Source organism: Panthera uncia, chromosome D1, assembly GCF_023721935.1.
Source record: "Panthera uncia isolate 11264 chromosome D1, Puncia_PCG_1.0, whole genome shotgun sequence".
NCBI lineage: Eukaryota > Metazoa > Chordata > Mammalia > Carnivora > Felidae > Panthera > Panthera uncia.
In genome coordinates, this window is record NC_064808.1 from 73,527,087 (window position 1) to 73,533,109 (window position 6,023).

Sequence of the window (6,023 nt, forward strand, 5' to 3'; positions counted from 1 at the left end):
TGAAGGGATGCCTGGAGCTCCCCAGAGGGCTTGGCAGGCTTCATAGAAGCTTCCATGGGTACTTTCGGAAGAGTGAGCAGGGAGCCGAGACCCCAGAGCTTGGAAGCATGGCCCTTCCCTTTGGTTTATGCACGGTGGGGGGCGTCCGCTGTTCCTGGAGTGCCCAGGACCCCCTCTTCTGGGGACTCTAGCCCCGTGGCCTGGTGGGGCTGGCATGCTCAGGCCATACCTGCTTCTGCGGCCACTGACCCAGGCGAAGTTCCTGCTCACCTCAGATGACACAGGCATCGGGGCGGGGCCGTTCAGTTACCAAGTCCTCCGTGACATTCTTCACCCCCTCCGCACCCCTTCCCTGGAGGTGGAGCTAGGCTCCGGAGGGCGGGTGCCCAGCGTCACGGAGAAGGGCTGAGAGAGGGTGGAGAGGACCAGCCCCTGGGAACACCCCAGCTGAGTTCCTGCCCATGGTCCCCCACCCAGGGCACTGCTGTTCTTCTGGTGTTTTGGTGATTCGGTTCTGTGAAGTAAAACGTGCCTCCCCCTGCCCGAGCTGGCTGGCTGGTCTGGTCCCCAGGATGAGCCATCACTCCAAGCCCTGAGTGATGTTCACATGAGAGGGTTTTTGGACCAGCTGCAGCAGCCCTCCTCCCACGCCCTGCAGTGAGGATCCTTAGAGATCATGGCCTCATCCCTCAGCCTTCCGTAGAACCTTCCTTCCAAACACTTCAAAGCCAGACTCTTGGGTGTCCTCACTGTGGACCACCCCTCCCCCACCCTCCCCGGGTTAAGACCCGCTGAGTGTGAGAATCCCCCTCCCTTCTTCCTATATTATCAACTCCGCAGACTATCTTGGAGCTAAATTCACTTTTTGCTCCTTTCCTTTCCCTTTTGAAAAACAAAAATCAACATTAAAGGCTACATACAGGTAGGCCTGGCTTTAAACCGCAGACTTCCAGGGCACCTGGGTGGCTCAGTCAGTTAAACATCTGACTTTGGCTCAGGTTATGATCTCACGGTTCTCGGGTTCGAGCTCCGCATTGGGTTCTGTGCTGACAGCTCAGAGCCTGGAGGCTGCTTCGGATTCTGGGTCTCCCTCTCTCTCTCTGCCCCTCCCCCCTTGTGCTCTCTCTTTCTCTGCCTCTCAAAAATAAATAAACGTTAAAAAAATTAAAAATAAATAAACCGCAGCCTTCCTGACGGGAGGCCGTGTCCCTCTCGGGAGCACCATGACAAGGGCAGATCCCTTACTTCCCACCGTGCGTTTCAAGTGGGAGTTTTACAGAACCTGTGTTTACGCACAGCTTTCAAAGAGCAGGTCAACTTCATGTTCTGAAAATCCGGGTCAATCCCTTTTCTCACATCCTTGGAACTTCACCAGCATTGATCAGAAGAATCTGAATGTGGGTTTTTTTGTCTTTCTGACGTTTTCTGGTCAGCTTGTTTTTTTATCTTTCATCTTTCCCACAAGGGTTCCAGGCGGTTCGCAGCAAAGCACACACACACAGAATGGCTAATAAAAGAAAAACAGGAGACCCTTGATAGTTGTGATTTCAAATCCCTACCTTCATCTTAAAAAAAAAAAATTTAATGTTTATTTATTTTTGACAGAGAGAGAGCATGAGGGGGGAGGGGCAGAGAGAGAGGGAGACCCAGAATCCGAAGAAGGCTCCAGGCTCTGAGCCGTCAGCACAGAGCCCGCTGTGGGGCTTGAACTCATAAACCATGAGATCACGACCTGAGCCAAAGTCGGACGCTCAACCGACTGAGCCACCTAGGCGCCCCTCCCTACCTTCATCTTTAATGATGCTGAAGATTCGTGACATGGGATAATTTTCAAACCCCTGGAAATTCAAGCCACTCAGCCTCAGCCCCATTCCTGGGTGCAGGAGAGGCTGACCACTGCATATCAATAAAGCATCCCTGCCTGCTGCCTCCCCGAGGCCAGGGGGAACCCACCTGCCTGCCTGCCTCCAAAAGCCCCATCCAAGGCTGTGTTGATGCCAAAGCGGACTTCTGTGGGGAGGGGCAGACGCGTTGATGAATTTCAATGTGTTCTTTTCCTCTTACACTGCCCCTAATGTGTTTGAGAGTCAGACGCAGCTTCAAAAATAAAAACAATATCTAAATGACACCGCCCCCCACCCCCCACCGCCCCTCCTTCCAACCCGAAGGCTCCCAAAGCCCTAGGAGATCTCCTTTGGAGATAATAAGCTAGCCTGATACTCTTTCGTGGGTCCTGGCAGAAGACGTGGCAGTCCTGGGTCAGCGACAAAGGACTTGGTTATTCGTGGCATGCAAAGCAGTGTGAGCATCATGTTGGCATCAGTCTCCTCTGGTCCCAAGTCACACAGATCGATGTTGTCCTCGAAAGTGGGTTTGCGTCAAAGCTGAGGATCACTAACCTTGAGGAGGCTACTGCTTTTATACAGAGCGGTAAGCATGCCTGTTCTCCATCGGGAGGGAGACATTACGTCATCCCTCTAGGGTACTGGCTTGCTGCAAACACAATCTTGAAAAACTGGTCTGGGCAAAGAGCAGTCAGGACCTTGCATTCTTGGCATACTTAGTAGGACTGGGCAGGGGTGCTCAGCACCCAGGACAGCTCGTCTCTCTCAACGCCTTGCCTACTAAGAGTTGGGGGTGGGATGTCTGGATGGGCCTTGGTGGAATGAGGCTCGCTTTCACCAGCTGCCCAGTCTCCTCAGGCTGCGACCAGGACTGCAGAGGGGTCCTCAGCTCTAGGTCCGTGACTTCCACGCTCCCAGCCCCACTCTCTGGGTTTGCATCTCTGATTGCTGACCTGATATCCAATAGCAATGATGGCGGCTGAAATCTGCAGAGCCCTGACTGTGCCCGGCCCTATGTCAAGCCCTCTCTGCATGCTTTATTTCATTTCATACTCACAACAATCTTTGAAAACGTGCAACCCCTCCTTACCCACCATTTGCAGATGAAGAAACTGAGGCTCAGAGAAGCTAAGGAGCTTACTGCCTGCCAGACAGCTAGTAAGTGGTAGAGCCCAGATTCGGTCCACAGTCTGGTGTCAGAATCCATGTTCCTTATTACCCTACTGGTGCTTCTGTTCCTTTCTTGGTCAGTAGAGAATGGATTCTTTTCTTTCTATTATTATTATTATTATTACCAAATTCTTCTTCACCAAAGGGCATCTTCCTCTGACCTCCAGTCTCTATCCCTACCCAAAGTCCTAGCTGGGACTCAGAAGGTTCTCAGTCGACTTTGGAATTAGCCTGAGCAAAAGCGCATGAGGAGACCAACTGAGCAGGGGCAGCCCTCAAGGTGATCTTCCAGACTTCAGAAACAGCCCATTGGCTCCACTTATAGACAGAGGAATGATTGAAGCCATGCTAGGACTTCTGAGGGCTCAAACGGTAACTTTGACAAATTAGGAAAAGGGTACCTTCACTCAAGACCCTTGATTGCTATTTTTTGGAAAACTATGATTATATATCTACACATCTAGGGAGACCCCTAAGTGCACGTCCCTTCTTACAATTGGATAATGCAAAACATGTGCAACCATACTGCTCAGGCTGAGTCACACAGACCTGGGTCCACACTGATTCTGTCATTCACTCGCTGAATGATCTGGAGAAGGTCACTGGGCTCTCTGAAGCTCAGTTTCTGATAGAATGGAGGTGGTGGTGTTTCCCTGTCCAACTTGCTCACAGGTTTGAACAGGTAAATGGGAAAGAGCTATTGCTTAAGACCCAGGGGGAGGGGTTTTCTTCTTGAGATGAGATGGAAATACTGAAAATCAGTGGTGGGGAGGGGCTTGTCCCTGAAGGACATGCACCCCCTCCCTCCCTTTCCCCTGCCCAGCCATAAGTAGGATAATGGGAACCCTTTTAAGTCTGTGTGTTTTTCTCATCACGGTGGAGGAAGAGTTGGACGGGCGCCGGGACTTGTGTTCAGTTTCCTCTGCTCCTCCCTTTCCAGTGACCTGTCCTCCCGTGAATCCTACCCCAACCCACCCTGCATCCGTTCTCATCACCCTCCTAGCCCTTCCTTCTCTGAGTCAAGCTACTCTCAGAAAGTGATTGGTAAGCCTTACTGATTCTTTGGAAATTTGCCTCGAAATAACTAGGTCAAAACCTTGAAATTGATCAGTGCATTCGGACGTCAGGAAAAATTATTTTGGAAAGACATTCTGCCTGCATATGACATGGAAGTGTCACCAAGAAGTTGGCCACCTGTTCCGCCTTTAAAAAATAGGTAACTAGAGGAACTGACTGGGCGCCCTCAGGGCTTGCGGCTCTGACAGCGGCGCCCTCGCGTGGCAGACCGTGGCAATGACCACCATTCTCCCCCGGATCCTGACTTGGAAACCCTGCTAACCAATGAATGCTTGCTCCTGGCACCTGTCCAACCTCCAACCCTTTATACAGTCATAGCAACCAGGGAAGACATAACTGAGGCCTTGCTGTCATCTTCTGATGTCTGGAGGGCAAAATGGAGGTGACCATAGTAGCACCTCTCTCAGAGGCCCCGAGGTTCATCCAAGTCTCCATTGGTCACTCACTGTGAGTTTTCCATGGGGCTGTGGAGAGACCATATGCTGATGAGAAGGGAACCACCATTTATGGTGCACTATACATGCATTACTAATTGATTTAAACCGCTCAGTCCTCTGTGTAAGGTACAAAACCACCCCCCATTTACAGATGAGGAAATGAGGCAAGGCCAGAGTCACATGACCAGGAACTGGCCACCCTGGGATTTAATCAGGTGTAATGCTCTCTTCCATTACATTATGCCTCCTCTCTGCTGCTCTTGCCCAACTGCTCTAACTCCCAGAAGATGCATGCGATATTGCAATTTGTAGGAAATACCTATTTGGTCCCTCAGATGACCAAAATGTATTTCTCACATCACTTGGTCCTCATCCACTGTTCCTGGCTCACAGCTCCCCAAGTCCTTGAGATTGCCCAAGAGATAAGAGCAACGGAAGCATCTTTGGTTTCAATATTTGGTCTCTTGTCCTCAGTTCCTGAAAACAGAGCCGTAAAGGTAAAAACGGGGGTCTTGTCGTTCCTAGCAAGCCCCCTTTCACCACAACTGGGTTTATGTTAATGAGGTGACTTCTGGAAAGCACCTAAGGATGGGGGCTCGTTGCCACGAGAACCAGTCCGGAGTAGATGGTTGGGACTTTCAGTCCTACCCACTTGACCTCTGGGGATTGACGAGGGGCTGGGGACTGGCTCGTGATGTAATCAAGCCTCCATAAAACCCCAGAGGAGGAGGTTTGGAGAGCTTCCAGATTGGGAACAAGAACATCTCCAAGTAAACCCCATGAGGACAGAGCTCCTTTATTGAGGACCTCGCCTTAAGTATCTCTTCATGTAGCTATTTTTTTCAGTTTATTTATTTATTTTGAGACAGAGAGTATAAAAGAGGGAGGGGCACAGAGAGGGAAAGACAGAATCCCAAGCAGGATCCACCTTACCAGCTCAGAGCCCGACGCAGGACTTAAGCTCACGAACCCTGAGATCATGACCGGAGCCGAGATCAAGAGTCGGACACTTAACCAACTGACCACCCAGGCACCCCTCTTCATCTAGCTATTGATCAGAATCCTCTAATACCCTTTGTAGTAAGTTGGTAATCTAGTGAGTAAAAGGTTTCCTGAGTTTTGTGAGTGAGCTGTTCCAGCAAATTGCTCGAGCCCAAGGAGAAAGTCATGGGAACCTCTGATTTAGAACCCGGACGAGTGACTGGCGTCCGAAATCTGCTCTAGCAAACTTAACAAGCCCTAGGAGAGGGCCACTAGAACCTCCAAGCTGTAGCCAGTTGGTCAGAAGCACAAAGTGATGACCTGGGTTTGCGATTGGCATCTGGAGGGGGCGGGGCAGGGTGCGGGCACAGTCCCGTAGGACCAAACCCTCAAACTGGAGTCTGAGTAGTTAGCATCAGAATTGAGCTGCATTGTAGGACACCCAGCTGGTGTCCTGAGAATGGCTGGGCAGTATGTGGAAACTAACACCCACACACACTGGAATCAGTCCCAG